Here is a 27,340-nt window from a genome sequence, read left to right on the forward strand (position 1 = left end):
TCTACACAAGACTTACCTGGTCATTTGTAGTACTGTAGGATTTCACTCTACACAAGACTTACCTGGTCATCTGTAGTACTGTAGGATTTCACTCTACGCAAGACTTACCTGGTCATCTGTAGTACTGTAGGATTTCACTCTACACAAGACTTACCTGTTCATCTGTAGTACTGTAGGATTTCACTCTACACAAGACTTAACTGTTCATCTGTAGTACTGTAGGATTTCACTCTACACAAGACTTACCTGGTCATCTGTAGTACTGTAGGATTTCACTCTACACAAGACTTACCTGGTCATCTGTAGTACTGTAGGATTTCACTCTACACAAGACTTACCTGGTCATCTGTAGTACTGTAGGATTTCACTCTACACAAGACTTACCTGGTCATCTGTAGAACTGTAGGATTTCACTCTACACTAGGATGAGGTGTTTTTTTGGGGAAAGGGAAGTGATAGAGGGGAGGTTTAGGTTATTTCCAGTTAATAGCGCCAGTCCAACCGTGCTTTGGGTGTCCACAGGGTATGGATTATTCATTCTTCCTTCACAGGGTTGGACAAGCAATGACCCTGAACTCAGAATATTCAGTAGCTAACTGCACCCTTTCTTATTCAATTCCACAGGATACTGAACCCATGTGAAAACAATTGCAAAAAATTGTCAATTAAAAACTGGGTGACAGATGCTGCTTAGATCGGATCCATACTAAAGCCCATCAATATTAATTTGAGCATGAAACTGAAATGACAGGTTGGGCCTGCTGCTACGTTGTAAAACATTTTTGTATGCCAGTGGTCACCAAGGCTTTCCTAGTCAATCACCAAACATTTCTTTAAAAAGCCCAACGTTAAAGCCTCTCAAAACTATTTTTATTATTATTTTAACACAGTTTGCGGTAGGTTGATTTAGCTGCCCTGCGTGCCGGTTCGTCGGCGTGTTCCCAATTGAAACCATTTCATGTGTCTAGAGGTACAAACTCAGCCTACCCGGTGGGCCCAGAGAGGAAGTCAAGTGCACCTATAGCCCTACCGCTGGCCAATCAGATAGCTCAGATCACATGGTCCGCAGCTTCCACAAGCCCACAGCGAAGTTGACAGTTGATAGTCGACTCTACTGTGTGAGATTTCAAAACTTTAAAAACATGACTGGAGAGAGAATGTCAACGAATACAGCAAAGAGCTGGTGTTTTTATGAGTGACTTCATGTTTATGATTTTTATTCAGCGCTGTCAACACTATTCAATACTTTTCTAAGCCATAAAATGCGCTCCCCCTATCCACTCGCACTACAAAGTGTATCAACAGACTTGCGTTTGTATTAGCAGTTTGTTTTTCTAATATTTCATGTTCTCTGGTCATATGTGGTTATAGAATATATTGGAAAGATAGAAATGCAAATGGAGGAGGTGTTGCCATGTATGTCCAGAGTCATATTAATGTTAGGCTGACAGAGGATCTCATGTCAGATGATGTAGAAGTAATATGGCGACAGGTTCATCTGCATCTCCTAAAGCTTATTCTCGTAGGAAGTTGCTATAGACCACCAAGTGCTAAAAGTCAGTATTTTGACTATATGTGTAAAATGTTGGATAATGTATGTGATGTCAATAGAGAGGTATATTTTCTGGGTGACCAAAATATTGACTGGTTGTCATCAAGCTGCCCTTTCAAAAATAAGCTTCAAGCTGTAACCAGCGCCTGCAATCTGGTTCAAGTCATCAGTCAACCTACCCCGGTATTTGCAAAAACAACAGGAACTAAATCATCCACTTGTATTGATCACAATCTGCTCTAAAGTAGTATCCACACCCATCGGATGTAGTGGTCATTATATAATAGCCATATCTAAAAAAATATAGAATAATAATTACAAAGATCATACAAGAGATTTTGCAATGATTCCTATGTTGAAGATGTGAAAATATTTGTTGGTCTGATGTGTGTAATGAGGAACATCCGGACGTTGCACTTAAAGCATTTATGAAACTGCTTCTTCCAGTTACTGATATGCATGTGCCCATCAAATCAAATTTTATTTGTCACATACACATGGTTAGCAGATGTTAATGCGAGTGTAGCGAAATGTTTGTGCTTCTAGTTCCGACGGTGCGGTAATATCTAACAGGTAATCTAACAATTACCCAACAACTACCTAATACACACACATCTAAAGGGGTGAATGAGAATATGTACATGTAAGTATATGGATGAGCGATGGCCAAGCGGCATAGGCAAGTTGCAATAGATGGTATAAAATACAGTATGTACATGTGATATGAGTAATGTAAGATATGTAAACATTATTAAAGTTGCATTATTAAAGTGACTAGTGATCCATTTATTAAAATGGCCAGTGATTGGGTCTCAATGTAGGCAGCAGCCTCTCTGAATTAGTGATTGCTGTTTAGCAGTCTGATGGCCTTTAGATAGAAGCTGTTTTTCAGTCTCTCGGTCCCAGCTTTGATGCACCTGTACTGACCTCGCCTTCTGGGTGGTAGCGGTGTGAACAGGCAGTGGCTCGGGTGGTTGATGTCCTTGATGATCTTTTTGGCCTTCCTGTGACTTCGGGTGCTGTAGGTGTCATGGAGGGCAGGTAGATTTCCCCCGGTGATGCGTTGTGCAGACCGCACCACCCTCTGGAGGGCCTTGCAGTTGAGGGCGGTGCAGTTGCCGTACCAGGCTGTGATACAGCCCGACAGGATGCTCTCAATTGTTCATCTGTAAAAGTTTGTCAGGGTTTTGGGTGACAAACCAAATTTCTTCAGCCTCCTGAAGCTGAAGAGGCGCTGTTGCACCTTCTTCTCCACGCTGTCTGTGTGGGTGGACCAGTTTGTCGGTGATGGGTACGCAGAGGAACTTAAAACTTTCCAACTTCTACGCTGCTGTCCCTTCGATGTGGATAGGGGGGTGCTCCCTCTGCTGTTTCCTGAAGTCCATGATCATCTCTTTTGTTGTCGTTGAGTGAGCGGTTGTTTTCCTGACACCACACTCCCCTCCTCCCTGCTGTCTCGTCGTTGTTGGTAATGAGGCCTACTACTGTTGTGTTGTCTGCAAACTTGATGTTGGAGGCGTGCATGGTTATGCAGTCGTGGGTGAACAGGGAGTACAGGAGGGGGCTGAGAACACACCCTTGTGGGGCCCCCGTGTTTAGGGTCACCACCTGGGGCGGCCCGTCAGAAAGTCCAGGACCCAATTGCACAGGGCGGGGTTTAACCTCTCTAGGGCAGGTGGCACCAAATCGTCCCACCTACGTAACAGCCAGTTGAATCCTGTGGAGCGATATTCAAATACCTTAGAAATGCTATTACTTCAATTTCTCAAACATATGACTATTTTACAGCATTTTAAAGACAAGACTCTCGTTAAACCCAGGGCCTCCAGCTTGATGATGAGCTTGGAGGGTACTATGGTGTTAAATTCTGAGCTGTAGTCAATGAACAGCATTCTTACATAGGTATTCTGTCTGGGCCATCAGCCTTGCGAGGATTAACACGTTTAAATGTTTTACTCACGTCAGCCACGGAGAAGTAGTGACGGGGTGCAGTCCTTGTTAGCGGCCCGCGACGGTGGCACTGTATTTTCTTCAAAGCAGGCAAAGAAAGTGTTTAGTTTGTCTGGAAGTGTGACGTCGGTGTCCGTGACATGGCTGGTTTTCTTTTTGTAGTCTGTGATTTCCTGTAGACCCTGCCACATACATCTCGTGTCTGAGCCGTTGAATTGCGACTCCACCTTGTCCCTGTACTGGCATTTCGCTTGTTTAATTGCCTTTCAGAGGGAATAACTACACTGTTTTTATATTCAGTTTTGTGCAAATGCCGCCATCCATCCACGGTTTCTGGTTAAGGTAGGTTTTAATAGTCACAGTGGGTACAACTTCTCCAATGCACTTCTTTATAAATGCACTCACCGAGTCAGCATATAGGTCGATGTTGTTCTCTGAGGCTGACCGGAACATATTCCAGTCCGAGTGATCAAAACAATCTTGAAGTATGGCTTCCGATTGGTTGGACCAGCGTTGAATGGTTCTCGTCACTGGTAGATCCTGTTTGAGTTTCTGCCTATAAGATGGTAGGAGCAAGATGGCGTCGTGGTCGGATTTGCCAAAGGCAGGGCGGGGGAGGGCTTTGTATGCATCGCGTAAGTTAGAGTAGCAGTGGTTGAGGTTATTGCCCATGCGCGTAGCGCAATCAATATGCTGGTAGAATTTATGTTGCCTTGTTCTCAAATTTGCTTTGTTAAAATGCCCAGCAACAATAAACGTAGCCTCAGGATATATGGTTTCCAGTTTGCATATAGTCCAGTGAAGTTCCTTGATGGCCGTCTTGGTGTCTGCTTGAGGGGGAATGTACACAGCTGTGACAAAACTGACGAGAATTCTCTTGGAAGGTAAAATTGCCTGCATTTGATTGTAAGGAATTGTAGGTCGGGTGAGCAGAAGGACTTGAGTTCCTGTATGTTGTTAAGATTACACCATGAGTCGTTAATCATGAAGCATACACCCCTGCCCTTCCTCTTCCCAGAGAAGTGTTTATCTCTGTCGGCGCGATGCATGGAGAAGCCCGGTGGCTGAACCGATTCCGACAACATATCCCGAGAGAGCCATGTTTACGTGAAACAAATAATGTTACAATCTGTGATGTCTCTCTGGATGGCAACCCTTGCTCGAATTTCGCACGTCTATGGAGCCTGACCAAGTGGCCGCTTCGTCTGCCCTTTCTGCGGCACCGTTGTTTTGGGTCGACTACTGGAATTAGATCCATTGTCCTGGGTGGTGGTCCAAACAGAGGATCCGCTTCAGGAAAGTTGTTTTCCTGGTCGTAATGTTGGTAAGTTGGCGTTGCTCTTATATCCAATAGTTCTTCCCAGCTGTATGTAATAAGACTTAAGATTTCCTCCTCTAACAATGTAAGAAATAATACATTAAAAAACACAATACTGCATAGTTTCCTAAGAACTCCAAGCGAGGCGACCATCTCTGTCGGCGCCATAGTACTAAGGCACCGAAACTGACTGTTAGAACTGCCAAATCCCCATCGATAGATGATGAGTTGAAAAACTGTATAGCTGAGAGATATGAGGCAAAGGGAATCGCAAATAAGTCTACCAACACAGCAGACTGGCAAATATACAGTAAATTGAGAAATCACGTAACTAAACAAAAAGAAGGAGAAAATATACTATGGAACAAAGATGAATGAAAGTAAAAAGCTCTGTAATACTTTAAATGAAATTCTAGGCAAAAGAACTTGGCTCCATCCTTCATTGAGGCAGATGGCTTGTTCATAACAAAATCCTTTGATATTGTCAACCATTTTAATAACTTTTTTGTTGACAAGATCAGCAAAATTAGGTATGACATGCAAACAACATGCTGAGCCTTTGTATTCATGCATAATGGACCAAATAATGAAAGACAAGCACTGTAGTTTTGAGTTCCACAAAGTGGGTGTGGAAGAGGTGAAATAATTGTTGCTATTTACCTGGATGGTAAATTGCTGAGGTTGGTAGCGGTATACATTGTAAGTCCATTTTGCCACATCTTCAATTTAACCCTAGGAGATGGTGTGTGCCCTCAGACATGGAGGGAGGAAAAGGTAATTCAGCTACACAAGAATAGTGGCAGCAGGTTGCCTAGTGGTTAGAGCAGTGGGCCAATAGCCGAAAGGTTGCTGGTTCGAATCCCCGAGCTGACAAGGTAGAAATCTGTCGTTCTACCCCTGAACAAGGCAGCTAACCCACTGTTCCCTGGTAGGCCGTCAATGTAAATAAGAATTTGTTCTTAACTGGCTTGCCTAGTTAAATAAAGGTTACATTTAAACATTTTTAAAAACATATAATTGAGATGCGTGCTGCACAGTTTGGCCGGGCGGCCAGCTCTAGGAAGAGTCTTTTTTTGGTTCCAAACTTCTTCTATTTAAAATCCGTTGAGCCGTCAGTGTAAATATACACACAGGCTTTATTCAAGGTCAGAGGTAATTTGTAAAAACAGAAAACAATAATGGCCCTAGCTGGCTGCCCTGCGGTACACCACACTCAACTGAATTTGCATGAGAGAGGCTTCCATTAATGAAAACCCTCTGTTTTCTATTAGATACTAGGTAACTCTCAATAATAATAAGGCAGAGGATACAAATCCAAAACACCTACAGTGGGGGGAAAAAGTATTTGATCCCCTGCTGATTTTGTACGTTTGCCCACTGACAAAGAAATGATCAGTCTATAATTTTAATGGTAGGTTTATTTGAACAGTGAGAGACAGAATAACAACAAAAATATCGAGAAAAACGCATTTCAAAAATGTTATAAAGTGATTTGCATTTTAATGAGGGAAATAAGTATTTTACCCCCTCTCAATCAGAAAGATTTCTGGCTCCTAGGTGTCTTTTATATAGGTAACGAGCTGAGATTAGGAGCACACTCTTAAAGGGTGTGCTCCTAACCGCAGCTTGTTACCTGTATAAAAGACACCTGTCCACAGAAGCAATCAATCAATCAGATTCCAAACTCTCCACCATGACCAAGACCAAAGAGCTCTCCAAGGATGTCAGGGACCAGATTGTACACCTACACAAGGCTGGAATGGGCTACAAGACCATCGCCAAGCAGCTTGGTGAGAAGGTGACAACATTTGGTGCGATTATTCGCAAATGGAAGAAACACAAAAGAACTGTCAATATCCCTCGGCCTGGGGCTCCATGCAAGATCTCACCTCGTGGAGTTGCAATGAGCATGAGAACGGTGAGGAATCAGCCCAGAACTACACGGGAGGATCTTGTCAATGATCTCAAGGAAGCTGGGACCATAGTCACCAAGAAAACAAATGGAAACACACTTCGCCGTGAAGGACTGAAATCCTGCAGCGCCCGCAAGGTCCCCCTGCTCAAGAATACATATACATGCCCGTCTGAAGTTTGCCAATGAACATCTGAATGATTCAGAGGACAACTGGTGAAAGTGTTGTGGTCAGATGAGACCAAAATGGAGCTCTTTGGCATCAACTCAACTCGCCGTGTTTGGAGGAGGAGGAATGCTGCCTATGACCCCAAGAACACCATCTCCATCGTAAAACATGGAGGTGGAAACATTATGCTTTGGGGGTGTTTTTCTGCTAAGGGGACAGGACAACTTCACTGCATCATTTGACGGGGCCATGTACTGTCAAATCTTGGGTGAGAACCTCCTTCCCTCAGCCAGGGCATTGAAAATGGGTCGTGGATGGGTATTCCAGCATGACAATGACCCAAAACACATGGCCAAGGCAACAAAGGAGTGGCTCAAGAAGAAGCACATTAAGGTCCTGGAGTGGCCTAGCCAGTCTCCAGACCTTAATCCCATAGAAAATCTGTGGAGGGAGCTGAAGGTTTGAGTTGCCAAACGTCAGCCTCGAAACCTTAATGACTTGGAGAAGATCTGCAAAGAGGAGTGGGACCAAATCCCTCCTGAGATGTGTGCAAACTTGATTGCCAACAAGGGTTTTGCCACCAAGTACGTTTTGCAGAGTGGTCAAATACTTATTTCCCTCATTAAAATGCAAATCAATTTATAACATTTTTGACATGTGTTTTTCTTTTTTGTTGTTGTTGTTATTCTGTCTCTCACTGTTCATATAAACCTACCATTAAAATGATAGACTGATAATTTCTTTGTAAGTGGGCAAACGTACAAAATCAGCAGGGCATCAAATACTTTTTTCCCCCACTGTATGTTTTTTCAGCATTAAGTTATGATCAATGACATTGAAAGCTGCACTGAAGTCTAACAAAACAGCTCCCACAATCTTCTTACTATCAATTTATTTCAGCCTATCATCTTAATTTGTGTCAGGCATGTGGAGAGCCCTTCCCTATACGCACGCTGAAAGTATGTTGTTAATTTGTTCTCTGTAAAAAAAACGTTGTTTTTGATCAAACACAATTTTTTCTAAAAGTTTGCTAAGCACTTGTAACAGGCTGATTGGTTGGCTGTTTGAACCATTGACAGGGTGCCAGGCATTTTTGTTAACCTTTATTTAACTAAGCAACGGAGGGAAAGTGTCAGTAACATTCATGTACATCTCTTCTGGCTCAAAGTTAAGGAGAAATTGACTGCATCACTCTTGGTCTTTGTGTGAGATGTTGAAGGTATCAAACTGTCTGAAGCACACAGTTCGAACACTCATCGGTAAGACATGCAACCAGAGGACTCTTCACAGTCCCCAGGTCCAGAACAGAGGCTGGGAAACACACAGTATTAAATAGAACCATGACTACATGGAACTCTCTGGTAACCCAGGTAACATGACCACATGGAACTCTCTGGTAACCCAGGTAACTCAAGGTAGCAATAAAACCAGTTTCAAAAAACAGATAAAAGCACACTACTGCACGAAGGGGACTGTGAAGAGACAGCCATTTTATGCAGTGCATTTGGAAAGTATTCCGACCCCCTTCACTTATTTCACATTTTGTTATATTACAGCCCTATTCTAAAATTGATTAAATTACATGTTTTCCTCATCAATCTACACACAATACCCCATAATGACAAAGCAAAAACAGTTTTTTTAGAAATGTTTGAAAATGTATTATAAATAAAAGACAGAAATACTTTATTTAGATAAATATTCAGACCCTTTGCTATGAGACTTGAAATTGAGCTCCGTGAGATGTTTCTTCAACTTGATTGGAGTCCACCTGTGGTACATTCAATTGATTGTACATGATTTGGAAAGGCACACACCTGTCTATATAAGGTCCCACAGTTGACAGTGTATGTCAGAGCAAAAACCAAGCCAAGAGGTCGAAGTAATTGTCTGTAGAGCTCCGAAGTCAGGATTGTGTCGAGGCACAGATCTGGGAAAGGGTACCAAAACAATTCTGCAGCATTGAAGGTCCCCAAGAACACAGTGGCCTCCATCAATCTTAAATGGAAGAAGTTTGGAACCACCAAGACTCTTCCTAGAGCTGGCCGCCCAGCCAAACTGAGCAATCGGGGGAGAAGGGCCTTGGTCAGGAAGGTGACCAAGAACCCGATGGTCACTCTGACAGAGCTCCAGAGTTCCTCTTCCAGAAGGACAACTATCTCTGCAGCACTCCACCAATCAGGCCTTTATGGTAGAGTGGCCAGACGGAAGCCACTCCTCAGTAAAAGGCACATAACAGCTCGCTTTGAGCTGTCAGACCATGAGAAACTAGATTCTCCGGTTTGATAAAACCAAAATGAATTCTTTGGGCTGAATGCCAAGTGTCACGTCTGGAGGAAACCTTCCCTATGGTGAAGCATGGTGGGTGCAGCATCATGCTGTGGGGATGTTTTTCAGCGACAGGGACTGGGAGACTAGACAGGATCGAGAAAAATATGAACAGAGCAAAGGACAAAGTGATCTATGATGAAAACTTGCTCCAGAGTGCTAAGGACCTCAGACTGGGGGAGAAGGTTCACCTTCCAACTGGACAACGACCCTAAGCACACAGCCAAGATAACGTGGGAGTGGCTTCGGGGCAAGTCTCTGGATGTGGGACTTGAACCTGATCGAACATCTCTGGAGAGACCTGAATATAGCTGTGCAGCGACGCCCCCCATCCAACCTGACAGAGCTTGAGAGGATCTGCAGAGAAGAATGGGAGAAACTCCCCAAATACAGGTGTGCCAAGCTTGTATCGTCATACCTAAGAAGACTCAAGACTGTAAACCCTGCCAAATGTGCTTCAACTAAGTACTGAGTAAAGGGTCTGAATACTAATGTTAATGTAATATTTCCATTCTATTGTTTTTTAGAAATGTGCTAAAATTTCTAAAAACCTGTTTTGCTTTGTCATTATTGGGTATTGTGTGTAGATTGATGAGAATAAAAAAAACAATTTAATCAATTTTAGAACAGGACTATAACGTAACAAAATGTGGAAAAAGTCAAGGGGTCTGAATACTTTCCGAATGCACTGTTATGTTATGTTTCATGTGGATCGCAGGAAGAGTAGCTGACGCTTTTGCAGTGGCTAATGAGGATCCAAACAAATACCAATATGAATTGGTGCACAAGTCAGAAATAGTGAATTGTAATTTCAAGATCGTCCTTCAGCGGAGGGAGGAAGAGCTGAGGGATGGTGAGAGTCTCTCTCTCTCTCTCTCTCTCTCTCTCTCTCTCTCTCTCTCTCTCTCTCTCTCTCTCTCTCTCTCTCTCTCTCTCTCTCTCTCTCTCTCTCTAACCAAATGCAAATGGTTTAAATGTTTGCCTCAAAGTTATACAACAAATGTGTTAATTATGTTTTGAAAATATAATTTTTAAATAGTCAGATTTGAACAACATTGGCAGTGCAATTCAAGAATAGACAATATGCAGAGATAATGTATTGAGCCTATTGACTAATGCACAAACCTCTTTGCTACATAACTGTTTTTAATTGGTTGATGTTGCATAGGCTTACGTTTTTTAAGTCATGTCTTATTTTATTTTTTTAAATTTTGCAGTAGATCTTAGCCTCCATTTTGACTTAGAAAGTGATCTCGGCTCAGAAAAGTTTGATGACCACTTTTTGTATGCACAATTTTGTAACTCTCTCACGTTGATTCATTTGATCAAACACATCTCTGTTGGGCTCATGGACACACAAGTCAGATGGTGGGCAGGCGTATTAGTGTCTGGGAGGAGAGATAAGCTACATCATACACAGGCTGGGCTGCTTCTGGCCCGTACACTCAGCGGAGAGGGAGGCAGTCCTAATAGAAGGGAATGCTGCTGGCTCCCTGCACCACCAAAGTTTACATCTAGAAAGTCATTGAAACACAGCAAAGACAAACTTCAGTTGGTCATAGTCTATCACCCTTTCTCCTTTTGTCACCCTAACAAGTCATCAATACATATATAAACCTTATTTTAAATGGACACTTTCGAAAATATCATTCTACTGGAGTCAAATGGATAACAAAAGTCATTCCCCAATCAAAGACATTCAGTCGCAAGGCAGTTTCCTAACACTTGTCTGTAATCATTCATTATTGTTAGTGGAAATAATCAATAGTGATTGCTGCCATATCTCAACTGTAAAATCGAAATGGTTAGATTCACTGTCGTGACTTATTTTTAAAGGTGAAAGGTATTTCTTAGCTATACAAAACACAAAACATCCTGAAGGGTTTCAGCCCTCTCATGACAACCGATACCGTGGCGTACACACTGCTTCCTTCAGAGTTCAATACACACTCCTTCCTTCAGAGTTCAGTACACACTCCTTCCTTCAGAGTTCAATACACCCTCCTTCCTTCAGAGTTCAATACACCCTCCTTCCTTCAGAGTTCAATACACCCTCCTTCCTTCAGAGTTCAATACACTGCTTCCTTTAGAGTTCAATACACCCTCCTTCCTTCAGAGTTCAATACACCCTCCTTCCTTCAGAGTTCAATACACCCTCCTTCCTTCAGAGTTCAGTACACACTGCTTCCTTTAGAGTTCAATACACACTGCTTCCTTTAGAGTTCAATACACACTGCTTCCTTTAGAGTTCAATACACACTGCTTCCTTTAGAGTTCAATACACACTGCTTCCTTTAGAGTTCAATACACACTGCTTCCTTTAGAGTTCAGTACACACTGCTTCCTTTAGAGTTCAATACACACTGCTTCCTTTAGAGTTATGTACACACTGCTTCCTTTAGAGTTCAATACACACTGCTTCCTTTAGAGTTCTGTACACACTGCTTCCTTTAGAGTTCAGTACACACTGCTTCCTTTAGAGTTCAATACACACTGCTTCCTTTAGAGTTCAATACACACTGCTTCCTTTAGAGTTCAATACACACTGCTTCCTTTAGAGTTCAGTACACACTGCTTCCTTTAGAGTTCAATACACACTGCTTCCTTTAGAGTTCTGTACACACTGCTTCCTTTAGAGTTCAATACACACTGCTTCCTTTAGAGTTCAATACACACTGCTTCCTTTAGAGTTCAATACACACTGCTTCCTTTAGAGTTCAGTACACACTGCTTCCTTTAGAGTTCTGTACACACTGCTTCCTTTAGAGTTCAGTACACACTGCTTCCTTTAGAGTTCAGTACTCTGTTGTTATAAAAAAAAGTACCACTAGTTGATAGGTTAATTGACGTTCAGAGCAGAGGGCAGACACATCCAGGTGCTACCTACAAATCCTCTCTCACTTCATAATTCATCTTTAACAGGAAAAATGTTATGTGACTTTTACTGACTAATAATTATACTGAGTTCACTACCATGTATGACCTAGGTTATGCAGCTTTGGCTCTATAGGTGTATCATTTATTGACAATTTTGATACCTTCTGGAAACAAAGCTTGTTTCATAAGGAGGATGGCATCCACCCAAATCATTCGGGTTCATGGTTCCTTTCACAGCATTATAAGGCTGCGTTGAGACAATGACTTATCAGTGATCCAAGCCCAGCTCAGTTAATCCCTACCATTGTGTCGCTGAGTTGTCATAATGTTTCAGCAAATGTACATTAGCCAAGGGGCGTAGGAAGACACAATGTAAGTAACAACTATTTATGTCCCTCTTACTGCCCTGAATTCCTCTGCAAAACCATCAGCTGTTGTATGCAGTAATCATGTGTCTATGAACCAGAGTTATACTGTTAGCACTAAGGCAGTGTGCCCTAGTAGGAAATCCACTGTGTGCAACTCACCCTGCACTAACATAAATAACATGAGCATGTCTACCTTCGCTAAGCTTCCCAGTAAAGCAATGAAAACAATCAAGCATCCCAGAAAATTGCTAAAAATTGCCCACTTTAACATATGTAGCTTAAGAAACAAGGTTCATGAAATCAATAATTGTGACTCACCATCTGGATCTGGTCTTATGTAGCAACATTTGAATTTATGTTTTTTTTTTTACATTGGATAGAAATAGAGACTCAGAGCTACAAAATGGCATATAATACACTGAATTTGAGGAAACAATGGGAAAGTAATTCTGCATTAAAAGTTGATCAACTTGTAAACTCACTTTTGAGAAAAACGTCTTTCAATGTTTTGGTACTACTACTGGAGAGCCCTTCTTTGTCTACGCCCATTCAGCATAGTTCAGACATCTAAGCGAGAGAGAACAGCTCACTGAACATTACTCACCCTAGCAGAGCTGGTTAGGCTGTTACAGTATGTTATCCAGAGCATTGGTGACTGCAACTGTGCTGTCAGATTGTGCGTTCGTAAATTCAGAGGGTTTCGCATTCAGATGCACACTAGACGCTCTGGCCAATAAGTAGGGTTGTTCCGAAAGCTCTGACCTCACAACTAACATTGGCTAGCTACTTGCAGACACATAATGAGAGAACACTTCACTCTGATCATTTTACTACCCCTAGCAGAGCAGTTTAGGCAGTTTTCATGTTATCCAGAGCGTTGGTGACTGTAACAGTGCTGCTGGCAACAATTTAATTACGCTTTGTTGCCAACGTTGTTACTGACACCAGACATATTCAACGGGTCTTGAGCGTTCAAACATTCATCAGTTTTTCTGCCCTCTGGCACACTAAGATGAGAGTATTTTGTTAAGAAATGTAGCTAGATAGCTAGCTAGGTAAACAATGAATCTTAACGCATGACGTAACATTAGTTAGCGAGCCAGCTAATGTTAGCTAGCTAGCTAACAGTACACTAACTTGAAATTAAAATACTTTGTCAAAATTAGAGTGGAGTCTTTTGTTAAGACATGTTGCTAGCTAGCTAGCTAGCTAGCTAAACAATGGACCATAATCACAACTCATGATATTACTACCTTGCATGAATCTGCAGGTAGCTAACCAACCAGGTTCTATGGTTATAACTAGTCAAGCAAATGTGTCTGAGATACGAAGAATAAGATCAAACATATAACATTAGCTGGCGACCCAGCCAGCTAATGCTAGCTAGCTAACAGTACACTTGAAATGAAACCACTTTGTCAAAATTAGAAACGTGTAATATCTGAAAATGTAGCTAGCTAGACTATCTTAACCGTGGTCTGAAATCGGAGAAGATGGCCAGAGCAAATTTACCAACTAGTACGTCTATCAACAGTTGCAGTGACATTCTGTTGAAATGGACACTTGCATAATGGAGTCCTTTTGTTAAGACATGTTGCTAGCTAAACAATGGACCATAATCATAACTCATGACATTACTACCCTGCATGAATCTGCAGGTATCTAACCAACCAGGTTCTATGGCTATAACTAGTCTGAGATACGAAAAATAAGATCATACACAACGTTAGCTAGCGACCCAGCCAGCTAACATTACCTAGCTAACAGTACACTTGAAATGAAACCACTTTCTGTCAAAATTTTAAAAAAATGCATTTTGATCAAAAAATATATTTTTTACATTCAAACAGGTCTCCTGGGAAGTCGTGACTTGCGACATATGCCTAGTTTCCTGAATCGGGTCACAATTTGTTAGAAACTCACTTAGATAATTGGTTATAACATCTACAGAAAAGACAGAAATGCAAAGGTGGAGGTGTTGCCGTTTATATTCAGAACCACATTCCTGTAAAGCTTAGAGAGGATCTCATGTTAAATACTGTTGAAGTAATATGGCTACAAGTTGACCTGCCTCATTTAAAGCCCATTCTGTTGGGAAGATGCCATAGACAGCCAAGTGCTAACAGTCAGTATCAGGATAATGTGTGAAATGCTTGATAATGTATGTGATATCAACAGAGAGGTATATTTTCTGGGTGATTTCAATATTGACCGTCTCATCAGGCTGCCCACTCGAGAGAAAGCTTCAAGCTGTAACTAGGTGCCTACAACCTGGTTCAGGTTGTCAGTCAACCTACCAGGGTAGTTACAAACAGCACAGGAATTAATCAACATGTATTGATCACATCTTTACTAATGCTGCAGAAATTTGATTTATAGCATCCAAATCCATCGGATGTAGAGATCTCAATATAGTAGACATATCTAGAAAAAACAAAGTTCCAAAGGCTGGGCCTAATATAGCATATAAGAGGTCATACAATATGTTTTGTAGTGATTCCTATGTTTTTGATGAAAATAATTGAAATTATATGCATTGGTTTCGAAATTTCATTGGAATTCACTGCAATGTTGTAGTTCCCAAGGTATATGAAACCTGATTAGCCAATTTGCAGTACGTTTTCCAATCGGTTGTACTTTCATGGTTTTGCAGGAGTTTCATATTATTAGTTCAGTGGAAGACTACCTACCTGTCCCGCATAATTCAAAACCAAGGCAGCATTGAAAATGACAAATTCCTTTTCACATGGCTAGCAGGTAGCAAGCGTTTTTTGATATTTAAAAAAGTTCAGGGTGCAAAATGTCATCAGCAAAGAAAAATAAGGCAGATATCCGCTCACTTATTGCCTCTTGGACAAAGGAATATGGATTTGTTTTACAGAAGGACCGATCTGTTTGCACTCTCTGTTGTAAAACTGTTGTTTGTCAGACATCAAGTGTATGTATGGCGTCATTTTGAAACTAGACATGAGAAAAACTTCAAGGATGAGGAGAACAAGGCTGAAGGAATCAAGAAGGCCGTGTCCAGGTATGAAAAGCAAAGGAGTGTGTTAAAAGCAAAGGAGTGTGTTTACAAATATATAGGCAGTCAAACCAAGCTACAGAGGGAAGCTACAAAGTTGCTCAGTGCATTACTTAACATGGAAAACCATTTACTAATGTGGAATACGTCAAGGAGGCTTTCCTCAGAATTTCGCAGACTTTATTTAATGGATTGCCTAACAAAAACACAATCATCTGAAAGATAAAAGGCATGCCTGTGTCTGCCAGAACTGTTGAAAGGCGCGTTACCGAGATGGTTGAAAATGTAAAGGAGCAGCAAACTGTAGCGTTAAAAGATGCACCTGTGCAGAGATTGGCCTCCCCGTAGTTAAATGCAGTGGTAGAAAAAGTACCCAATTGTCATACTTGAGTAAAGTAAAGATACCTTAATAGAAAATAACTCAGGTAAAAGTGAAAGTCGCCCAGTAAAATACTACTTGAGTTAAAGTCTAAAAGTATTTGGTTTTAAATATACTTAAGTATCAAAAGTAAATGTAATTACTAAAATATACTTAAGTATCAAGGTAAGAGTATAAATCATTTCAAACTCCTTATATTAAGCAAAACAGGTGGCACCATTTTCTTGTTTTTTAAATTTATGGATAGCCAGGGGAATACTCCAACACTCAGACATCATTTACAAAAAAAAGCATTTGAGTTAAAGTAAATGCGTCAGATCAGGTATTGGGGATGACCACGGATGTTCTCTTGATAAGTGGAATTGGACCATTTTCCTGTCCTGCTAAGCATTCAAAATGTAACGAGTACTTTTGGGTGTCAGGGAAATGTAGGGATTAAAACGTTTTCTTTAGGAATGTAGTGAAGTAAAAGTACAAGTTGTCAAACTAATGGGGATCCATAGTAAACCCCAGGAAGAGAAGCTTCTGTCTTGGCAGGAACTAATGGGGATCCATAGTAAACCCCAGGAAGAGAAGCTGCTGTCTTGGCAGGAACTAATGGGGATCCATAGTAAACCCCAGGAAGAGAAGCTGCTGTCTTGGCAGGAACTAATCGGGATCCATAATAAGTACAGAAACAAATACACAGTGGGTGCAGATTTTATTGTGAAGTTTTAATTTGACTTTTTCACTTTGTAGGTATGGTGACACAACCTAGGCTTTTGCCTGTGGTTCTGAGATGGGTTTGATGTGGAATTAACTTCTAAGGTTGCACACAGAACTGCATCTCTCGCTCTCAGCATTATTCAGTGTGCCCTGTGAGAGGAACTCTGTTAGAGATCAAAGGAAGACAGGAGTCATGCAGGATGGACTCTCTGGGTTGAATATGCAGCTCTGTAGAAACCCACTGAGGATACTAAACAGTCTGCCTCCCACACCCGAAGCCATGGCTCACCTTGTCCTCACCTCACTCAAACACCACACAGCACTTTACTCCATGGAGAGACTTTACCATGGAGAGACTTTACCATGGAGAGACTTTACCATGGAGAGACTTTACCATGAAGAGACTTTACCATGGAGAGACTTTACCATGGAGAGATTTTACCATGGAGAGACTTTACCATGGAGAGACTTTACCATGGATAGACTTTACCATGGAGAGACTTTACCATGGAGAGACTTTACCATGGAGAGACTTTACCATGGAGAGACTTTACCATGGATAGACTTTACCATGGAGAGACTTTACCATGGAGAGACTTTACCATGGAGAGACTTTACCATGGATAGCTAGTTGAGATGTCAACCTTATGAATATGATGTTATGAGACAGAATTGAGGGCAAAAGAGTAGTGCTGAGCAATTAATTTACATTTTGGTTATTTTCCTGTTTTTATACAACTAATTGACCAACATCGTTTTTTGGGGGATGTTTATTTATTTTTTGGTGAACTCAGTGTGCAGTTTCTCTAGAGATAAATTGGATCAAGCCTGAACTGTGCGACATAGTATGGAGTTGTAGTTTCCAAAAGGCAATATTCCACATAGTTTAACGCAGAAAACGTGGTAATTAAGTACAATGACAATAATCAATTTATTCGCCTTCTTGTCCCGTTTTTGTTTATTTTATGACTGCTACATAAGAAGCAGAAGAATGCACGATCGAGAGGTATCTCTATTCCCTCCACCCTCTATTCCCTCTGTTTTATCCACCCTCTATTCTCCTCCACCCTCTATTCTCCTCCACCCTCTATTCCCTCCACCCTCTATTCCCTCCACCCTCTATTCCCTCTGTTTTATCCACCCTCTATTCTCCTCCACCCTCTATTCTCCTCCACCCTCTATTCTCCTCTACCCTCTATTCTCCTCCACCCTCTATTCCCTCCACCCTCTATTCTCCTCCACCCTCTATTCCCTCCACCCTCTATTCTCCTCCACCCTCTATTCCCTCCACCCTCTATTCTCCTCCACCCTCTATTCTCCTCCACCCTCTATTCCCTCCACCCTCTATTCTCCTCCACCCTCTATTCTCCTCCACCCTCTATTCTCCTCCACCCTCTATTCCCTCCACCCTCTATTCTCCTCCACCCTCTATTCTCCTCCACCCTCTATTCTCCTCCACCCTCTATTCCCTCCACCCTCTATTCTCCTCCACCCTCTATTCTCCTCCACCCTCTATTCTCCTCCACCCTCTATTCCCTCCACCCTCTATTCTCCTCCACCCTCGATTCCCTCCACCCTCTATTCTCTTCTCCTCCACCCTCTATTCTCCTCCACCCTCTATTCTCCTCCACCCTCTATTCCCTCTATTCTCCTCCACCCTCTATTCCCTCTATTCCCTCCACCCTCTATTCTCCTCCACCCTCTATTCTCCTCCACCCTCTATTCTCCTCCACCCTCTATTCCCTCCACCCTCTATTCCCTCCACCCTCTATTCTCCTCCACCCTCTATTCTCCTCCACCCTCTATTCTCCTCCACCCTCTATTCCCTCTATTCCCTCCACCATGGGTCATCAGTCACCGTGGAGAAATGAGGACATATAAGTGTCTGCGTGTACAGCTTGAACTCTGCAGTCAGTGTTCAGGGGTTGTGTGTGGGGGCCCTGTGTCAACCACAGCCATATGGTGGAGGATTTCAGGTAGAGCAGGAGATCCTCATAATGAACCAGGGCTGATGCACGCCTTCACAGCCGCGGAGAGCCGAGCCAACCACTCCCTTAAGAGCAGTTTGGCTCCATGCAACATCTGCTGTCATGTACTTCTGCTCCCCGGTTCAACCATTACCAAACACAGCTCTACCCCGAACACAGCGCCAATGTCGTTTAGCCTATTCTAATTTGGCCGCATTGTGTGTGTGTGTGTGTGTGTGTGTGTGTGTGTGTGTGTGTGTGTGTGTGTGTGTGTGTTTGTGTGTGTGTACAAATATACAAAATCCAGAACATCACAAAAACATATCTAGAATACAATATTGAGTGATATACAGACAACAAGATATAATCTTGATAGCGAAATAGAGTTGGGACAGACAGAGAGGAGTGACGGAAGATACAGCCATTAAAATTGTGACAATCCAGAGTGACTTCATTAGATGAGTTGTCACCGAGATTATCATTTTCATAGTCAAGAAGAGCATTTGTCCTCTTTGGCTTAAGGAGCTGTGTGCGGGCTGTGCAGGCTAAGATGGGATGCAGTATTGATGGTGTTGTGGCTGCTGGTGTGCTCTGTGTCTGGAAGAGACTGCTGGAATATAAATGAGCCTTTAGGGGGGAGGAGAGAGCTGGGGTGTGGGGGGGTCTGGGGCTAAACAGCGTGAGTGTGAGGAAATGGCGAGCGGAGCAGTACACTAGGACAGGTTTCCCACAAATCCCAGGTCATGGCCGTGCCACTGTGATCTGAAGACATGGCAGAGGGCAGGAGACATGCAATTCAGTGTATTTGTTCCTGCCGTATCCACCTCAAAGCCTGTTCTGTACATTATGCACTGTGTAGGTTCAGTAGGCCATTGATTCATTTCAATGCTCACAGTAATAGTAGCATACAGCAATAACAGGGGATTGGATGGTGAGATGACATTTTGTAGGTCAGCGCGAGGGCTTTAGTGTGAGAGGGCTTCAGTGTGGTTTTAATACTGTAGACCTCAGAGACTGTGCACTGTGCACTGTTAGCTTGATAATTCCATTAGTGACGTCACAATGCATTCTCAGCTCTAGTGCACAGATCGTGATCTTTCATCCGTCTCTCTCCCCATATACAGTCAGTATATCACCTTAACCATTTAGGAACACCATTTATTCTCACTTGTCATTTCTAGCTCCCTTATCCTATTTTTCCTGTTTCCCTCAGAGGGCAGAGTATGAGACAGACAGAGGAAGGGTTTCTTTCACTTTGAGGATGGGTGTGATGTGAATGTTGGGTTAAGGGTGTAAAGGCCAGTCGTTCGTTAGGTTATAGAAGGTGGCTGCACCGTTTTCTGTTTCCTTGGTATACTGTAGGTCTGATTGACCGGAGACTTTATCTTGGTTCACTCGGACATTTTACATGGAGACATACACTACCGTTCAAAAGTTTGGGGTCACTTAGAAATGTCCTTGTTTTTAAAAGAAAAGCCATCTTTTTTGTCCGTTAAAATAACTGCAAATTGATCAGAAATACTGTGTAGACATTGTTAATGTTGTAAATGACTATTGTAGCTGGAAACGTCTGATTTTTTTTATGGAATATCTACATAGGCGTACAGAGGCCCATTATCAGCAACCATCACTCCTCTGTTCCAATGGCACTTTGTGTTAGCTAATCCAAGTTTATTATTTTAAAAGGCTAATTGATCATTAGAAAACCCTTTTGCAATTATGTTAGCACAGCTGAAAACTGTTGTTGTGATTAAAGAAGCAATAAAACTGGCCTTCTTTAGACTAGTTGAGTATCTGGAGCATCAGCATTTGTGGGTTCGATTACAAGCTCAAAAGGGTCAGAAACAAAGAACTCTTCGGAAACTCATCAGTCTATTCTTGTTCTGAGAAATGAAGGCTATTCCATGCGAGAAATTGCCAAGAAACTGAAGATCTCGTACAACGCTGTGTACTACTCCATTCACAGAACAGCGCAAACTGTCTCTAACCAGAATAGAACATGGAGTGGGAGGCCCTGGTGCACAAGTGAGCAAGAGGACTGGTACATTAGAGTGTCTAGTTTGAGAAACAGATGCCTCACAAGTCCTCAACTGGCAGCTTCATTAAATAGTACCTGTAAAACACCAGTCTCAACGTTAACAGTGAAGAGGCAACTCCGGGATGCTGGCCTTCTAAGCAGAGTTTCAAAGAAAAAGCCAGAACTCAGACTGGCCAAAAGAAAGAAAAGATTAAGATGGGCAAAAGAACACAGACACTAGACAGAGGAACTCTGCCTAGAAGGCCAGCATCTACAATAGTAATTTACAACATTATCAATGTCTACACTGTATTTCTGATCAATTTTATGTTATTTTAATGGACAAAAAAATTGCTTTTCTTTAAAAAACAAGGACATTTCTAAGTGACCCCAAACTTTTGAACGGTAGTATACAAATGTACAGGTAACTGCCAAAATAAACGAAACACCAACATAAAGTGTCTTAATAGGGCATTGGACCAGAACTAGTGTCTGTACTAGGGTTGCAAAATTCCTGGAACTTTCAATAAATTCACTGGTTTTCCCAAAATACCGGTTGGAGGATCCAACCAGGATGGGAGCCTCCAACCAGGATGGGAACCTCCAACCAGGATGGGAACCTCCAACCAGGATGGTAGCCTCCAACCAGGATGGGAGCCTCCAACCAGGATGGGAACCTCCAACCAGGATGGGAACCTCCAACCAGGATGGTAGCCTCCAACCAGGATGGGAGCCTCCAACCAGGATTTCTGGAAATTTCCCTGAATTGTGCAATATCTGTAACTCTATTGGAGGGATGCGACACCATTCTTCCACAAGAAATTCCATCATTTGGTGTTTGGTTGATGGTGGTGGAAAAATCTGTCTCAGGCACCATTCCAGAATTTCCCATAAGTATTCAATTGGGTTGAGATCTGGTGACTGAGACGGCCATGGCATATGGTTTACATAGTTTTCATGCTCATCAAACCATTTTAATGATCACTTGTTCCCTGTGGATTAGGGCATTGTCTTCCTATGGGGGCATAGCCATGGTAGCCAAAATAATCACAATTTTCTTTTGCCTGCCCAGCATTTTTATAGATGACGGGATGTTAATGTTAATTGGCTCATTCATCCCCTCTCCTCTTCCCTGTAACCACTCCCCAGGTTGTTGCTGTAAATAAGAATGTGTTCTCAGTTAACCTGGTAAAATAAGGGTTAAATAACTTTTTTTTTGTTTTAATTTTATTGCTTAATTAACTCAGGAACCACACCTATGTGGAAGCACTTGCTTTCAGTATACTTTGTATCCCTAATTTGCTCAAGTGTTTACATTATTTTGTAAGTTACCTGTGCATTCTTGATTACAAAGAACCATGAATAGCATAATCTGTTTATGTATGAATGCCACAATTGTCCTAATGAGCAGTTGACACAAGGCATTCACGTCTTGTCTTCGCAGATGGGTTAAGGAAGCACACGTCATCACATTTGATTAGCTCAATACTTTAAACTTGGTATCTTTCTGAACCATACGACGTGAATAATTCACTATGCGAAGAAAAATTATGTAAGGCAGTGCTGGGAACTTCATTGGTGGTATAGTGACCTCAACTTTTAGAACATTTGAAAGGAGTAGTTTGAGTACATTCAAGTTTAACCTTGACTAGCTTCCTCATGTTGAGTGAATACAAAACTTGGAAGTGTGGCAGTGTGAGATTCAGTAAGGGAGATTCACTATAATTGCTATGGAGAATGCCCCTCAATGCTGGTGTTACCCTTAAGCCCTTAAGCCATTAGCACACCATTCAAATCAAATCAAATGGTATTTGTCACATGCTTCGTAAAACAACAGAAATAGTGACATAAGGAATAAATACAGAGTGAGTAGCAATGACAAGTAAAAAAATAACATGGCTATATACAGGGAGTTCCTGGACTGATGTGCAGGGGAACGAGGTAATAACATGGCTATATACAGGGAGTTCCTGGACCGATGTGCAGGGGAACGAGGTAATAACATGGCTATATACAGGGAGTTCCTGGACTGATGTGCAGGGGAACGAGGTAATAACATGGCTATATACAGGGAGTTCCTGGACCGATGTGCAGGGGAACGAGGTAATAACATGGCTATATAGAGGGAGTACCTGGACCGATGTGCAGGGGAACGAGGTAATAACATGGCAATATACAGGGAGTACCTGGACTGATGTGCAGGGGAACGAGGTAATAACATGGCTATATACAGGGAGTACCTGGACCGAGTCGATGTATAAAGAAACGAGGTAATTGCGGTGGCTATGTACATTTAGGTATGGGTAAAGTGACTAGGCAACTGTGTGTGTGTGTGCGTGCATAGTCAGTGCAAGATAATTCATGCAAAAAAGGGTCAATGCAGGTAGTCTGGGTAGCCATTTGATAAACTATTTAGCAGTCTTGTTTAGCAGTCTTATGGCTTGGCGGTAGAAGCTGTTCAGGGTTCTGTTGAATTCTGCCGTGCGGTAACAGAGAAAACAGTCTGTGGCTTGGGTGGCTCTTTCAAATAAAATGTAGACTTCCTCTGACACCCTCTGGTATAGAGGTCCTGGATGTCAGGGAGCTTGGCCCCAGTGACGTACTGGGCCATACTCACCACCATCTGTAGCGCCTTGCGGTTGGTGCCTTGCAGTTCCCATACCAAGCTGTGATGCAACTGGTCAAGATGTGCTCATTGTTGCAGCTGTATAACTTTTTTGAGGATCTTAGGGCCCATGCCAAATCTTTTCAGCCTCCCAAGGGGGAAGAGGCGCTGTCATGCCCTCTTCAAAACTGTGTGGGTGTGTGTGTGTACCATGTTAATTCCTTTATGATGTGGACACAGAGGAATTGAAGCTCTCGACCTGTCATCTGTGGCTCTGTTGCGGTATGAGAATTGGAGTGGCTCCAGGGTGTCTGGGATGATGGTGTTGATATGAGCCATGAACAGTCTTTTAAAACATTTCATCGCTATAAATGTGAGTGCTATGGAGCGATAGTCATTTAGGCACTATGCATCATTTTCTGGAGCACGATGGTGGTCTGCTTGAAACAATTTGGTATTACAGACCAGGTCAGGAATAGATTGAAAATGTCAGTGAAGACACTTGCCAGCTGGTCAGCACAAGCTCTGAGTACGCATCCTGGTATTCAGTCTGGCCCCGCGGCCTTGTGAATGTTAAACTGTTTATAGGTCTTACTTACATCGGCAACGGAGAGCGAGATCACACATTCGTCCGGAACAGCTGGTGCTTTCATACATGGTTCAGTGTTGCTTACCTTGAAGTGAGCATAGAAGGCATTTAGCTCGGATGGTAGGCTCACGTAGCTGGGTAGATCGCGGCTGGGTTTCTCCATGATAGTTTGCAAGCCCTGCCACATCCATTGAGCATCAGAACCAGTGTAGTAGGATTCAATCTTAGTCCTGTATTGATGCTTTGACGCCATCTGTTTGATGGCTCGTCGGAGGGTGTAGCGGGACTTGTTATAAGCGTCTGGATTAGTGTTAAATCAAATCAAATGTTTGTCACATGCTTCGTAAACAACAGGTGTAGACTAACAGTGAAATGCTTACTTAAGGGCCCTTCCCAACAATGCAGAGTGAAATGGAAAAATAATATAATAAACATTTTGAGAATAACATGAATAATAAATACACAATGCATAACGATAACTTGGCCATATACATGGGGTACCAGTACCGAGTCGATGTGCAGGGGTACAAGGGAATTGACCTAGATATGTACATAGAGGTAGGGGAAAAGGGACTAGGCAACAGGATAAGAAAACAAGAAAATGCTCATCCAGAAGTGGCGCTCCTAGTGGCCGGAGACTTTAATGCTGGCAAACTTAAATCTGTTTTACCTCATTTCTACCATGTCACATGTGCAACCACAGGAAAAAAACTCTAGACCACCTTTACTCCACACACAGAGACGCATACAAACTTCCCCCTCGCCCTCCATTTGGCAAATCTGACCATAATTCTATCCTCCTGATTCCTGCTTACAAGCAAAAAACTAAAGCAGGAAGTACTAGGGACTCGCTCAATACGGAAGTGGTCAGATGATGCGGATGCTACACTATGGGACTTTTTTGCTAGCACAGACTGGAATATGTTCTGTGATTCATCCAAAGGCATTGAGGAGTATACCACCTCAGTCATCGGATTCATCAATAAGTACATCGACGACATCGTCCCCACAGTGACCGTACGTACATATCCCAACCAGCATGCATGAGCGCACCAGCTGTTCAGGACGCCTGTGTTATAACGCTGTCGGTAGCCGATGTGAGCAAGACCTTTAAACAGGTCAATATTCACAAAGCCGCAGGGCCAGACGGATTCCCAGGACGTGTACTTAAAGAATACACGGACCAACTGGCAAGTGTCTTCACTGACATTTTCAACTTCTCCCTGACCGAGTCTGTAATACCTATGTGTTTCAAGCAAACCACCATAGTCCCTGTGCCCTGGACTTCCTGATGGGTCGCCCCCAGGTGGTAAGGGTAGACAACAGCAATCTGCCACGCTGATCCTCAACACTGGGGCCCCTCAGGGGTGCATGCTTAGTCCCCTCCTGTACTCCCTGTTCACCCACGACTGTGTGGCCAAACACGACTCCAACACAATCATTAAGTTTGCTGACGACTTAACAGTGTAGGCCTGATTACCGATAACGATGAGACAGCTTATAGGGAGGAAGTCAGAGACCTCCAGCCTATAGGGAGGAGGTCAGAGACCTGCACTGAAGTCTTATTAGACTTCAGTGCAGCTTTTGACATTATCGATCATAGTCTGCTGCTGGAAAAACTTAGGTGTTATGGCTTTACACCCCCTGCATCAATATGTGGATAGAGTTACTTGTTTAACAGAACACAGAGGGTGTTATTTAATGGAAGCCTCTCAAATATAATCCAGATAGAATCAGGAATTCCACAAGGTAGCTGTTTAGGCCCCTTGCTTTTAAAATATTTTACTAACGACATGCCACTGACTTTGAGTAAAGGCAGAGTGTCCATGTATGTGGATGACTCAACACTATACACGTCAGCTACTACAGCGGCTGAAATGACTGCAACACTCAACAAAGAGCTGCAGTTTCTGAGTGGGTGGCAAGGAATAAGTTAGCCCTAAATATTTCTAAAACTAAAAGCATTGTATTTGGAACAAAACACTCACTAAACCCTAAACCTCAACTAAATCTTGTAATAAATAATGTGTAAATTGAGCAAGTTGAGATGACTAAACTGCTTGGAGTAACCCTAGATTGTAAACCGTCATGGTCAAAACATATTGATGCAGTAGTAGCTAAGATGGGGAGAAGTCTGTCTATAATAAAGTGATGCTCTGCCTTCTTAACAACACTATCAACAAGGCAGGTCCTACAGGCCCTAGTTTTGTCACACCTTGACTACTGCTTAGTCGTATGGTCAGATGCCACAAAAAAGGACTTAGGAAAATTGGCTCAGGACAGGGCAGCACGGCTGGCCCTTGGATGTACACAGAGAGCTAATATTAATAATATGCATGTCAATCTCTCCTGGCTTCATCACTACTTTTATTTATGTCTGTCTAAACTACTGGCACACAGCTCGGACACCCATGCATACCCCACAAGACATGCCACAAGAGTTCTCATCACAGTCCCCAAGTCCAGAACAGACTATGGGAGGTGCACAGTACTACATAGAGCCATGACTACATGGAACTCTATTCCACATCAAGTAACTGACGCAAGCAGTAAAATTACATTTAAAAAACAGATAAAAAACACCTTATGGAACAGCTGGACTGTGAAGCAACATAAACATTGGCACAGACACATGTGTATATACACACACACACACACACACCCACGATAACATACGCACTATACATACACATGGATTTAGTACTGTAGATATGTGGTAGTGGTGGAGTAGAGACCTGAGGGCACACAGTGTGTTGTGAAATCTGTGAATGTATTGTAATGTTTTTAAAATTGTATAAACTGCCTTAATTTTGCTGGACCCCAGGAAGAGTAGCTGCTGCTTTGGCAGCAGCTTATGGGGATCCATAATAAATACAAATACAAATACCTGGCAGTGTGGTGCCAGGATAACTCTCTCCCTCAATGTGAGCAAGACAAAGGAGCTGATCGTGGATTACAGAAAAATGCGGGCCGAAGAGGCCCCAATTAACATTGACGGGGCTGTAGTGGAGCGGGTCGAGAGTTTCAAGTTCCTTGGTGTCCACATCACCAACGAACTATCATGGTCCAAATACACCAAGATCGTCGTGAAGAGGACATGACAACACCTTTTCTCCCTCAAGAGACTGAAAAGATTTGGCATGGGTCCCCAGATTCTCAAAGAATTCTACAGCTGCACCATCGAGAGCATCCTGACCAGCATCACCGTCTGGTATGGCAACTGCTCGGCATCTGACCGTAAGGCGTTACAGAGGGTAGTGCGTACGGCCTAGTACATCACTTTGGCCAAGCTTCCTGCCATCCAGGACTTATACTAGGCGGTGTCAGGGGAAAGCCCAAAAAATTGTCAAGGACTCCAGTCACCCAAGTCATAGACTGTTCTCTCCGCCACCGCACGGCAAGTGGTAGGACCAAATGTCTAGGACCAAAAGGCTCCTTAACAGCTTCTACCCTCAAGCCATAAAACTGCTTAACAATTCATCAAATGGCCACTCGGACTATTTACATTGACACCTCCACCCCTCCCTCCATTTTTTTTACACTGCTGCTACTCGCTGTTTATTATCTATGCATAGTCACTTT

At 42.6% G+C, this 27,340-nt stretch overlaps 1 protein-coding gene across 2 annotated transcripts in view; it reads left to right on the forward strand.

Moving 5' to 3' along the window:
* The window catches only part of LOC115153919 (teneurin-2), a 363,296-nt gene that overhangs the window by 63,159 nt on the left and 272,797 nt on the right, over nucleotides 1-27,340 (forward strand). The gene's annotated exons all lie outside the window — the stretch shown is intronic.

The sequence above is a fragment of the Salmo trutta genome, chromosome 19, assembly GCF_901001165.1.
Source record: "Salmo trutta chromosome 19, fSalTru1.1, whole genome shotgun sequence".
In the NCBI taxonomy this organism is placed as follows: domain Eukaryota; kingdom Metazoa; phylum Chordata; class Actinopteri; order Salmoniformes; family Salmonidae; genus Salmo; species Salmo trutta.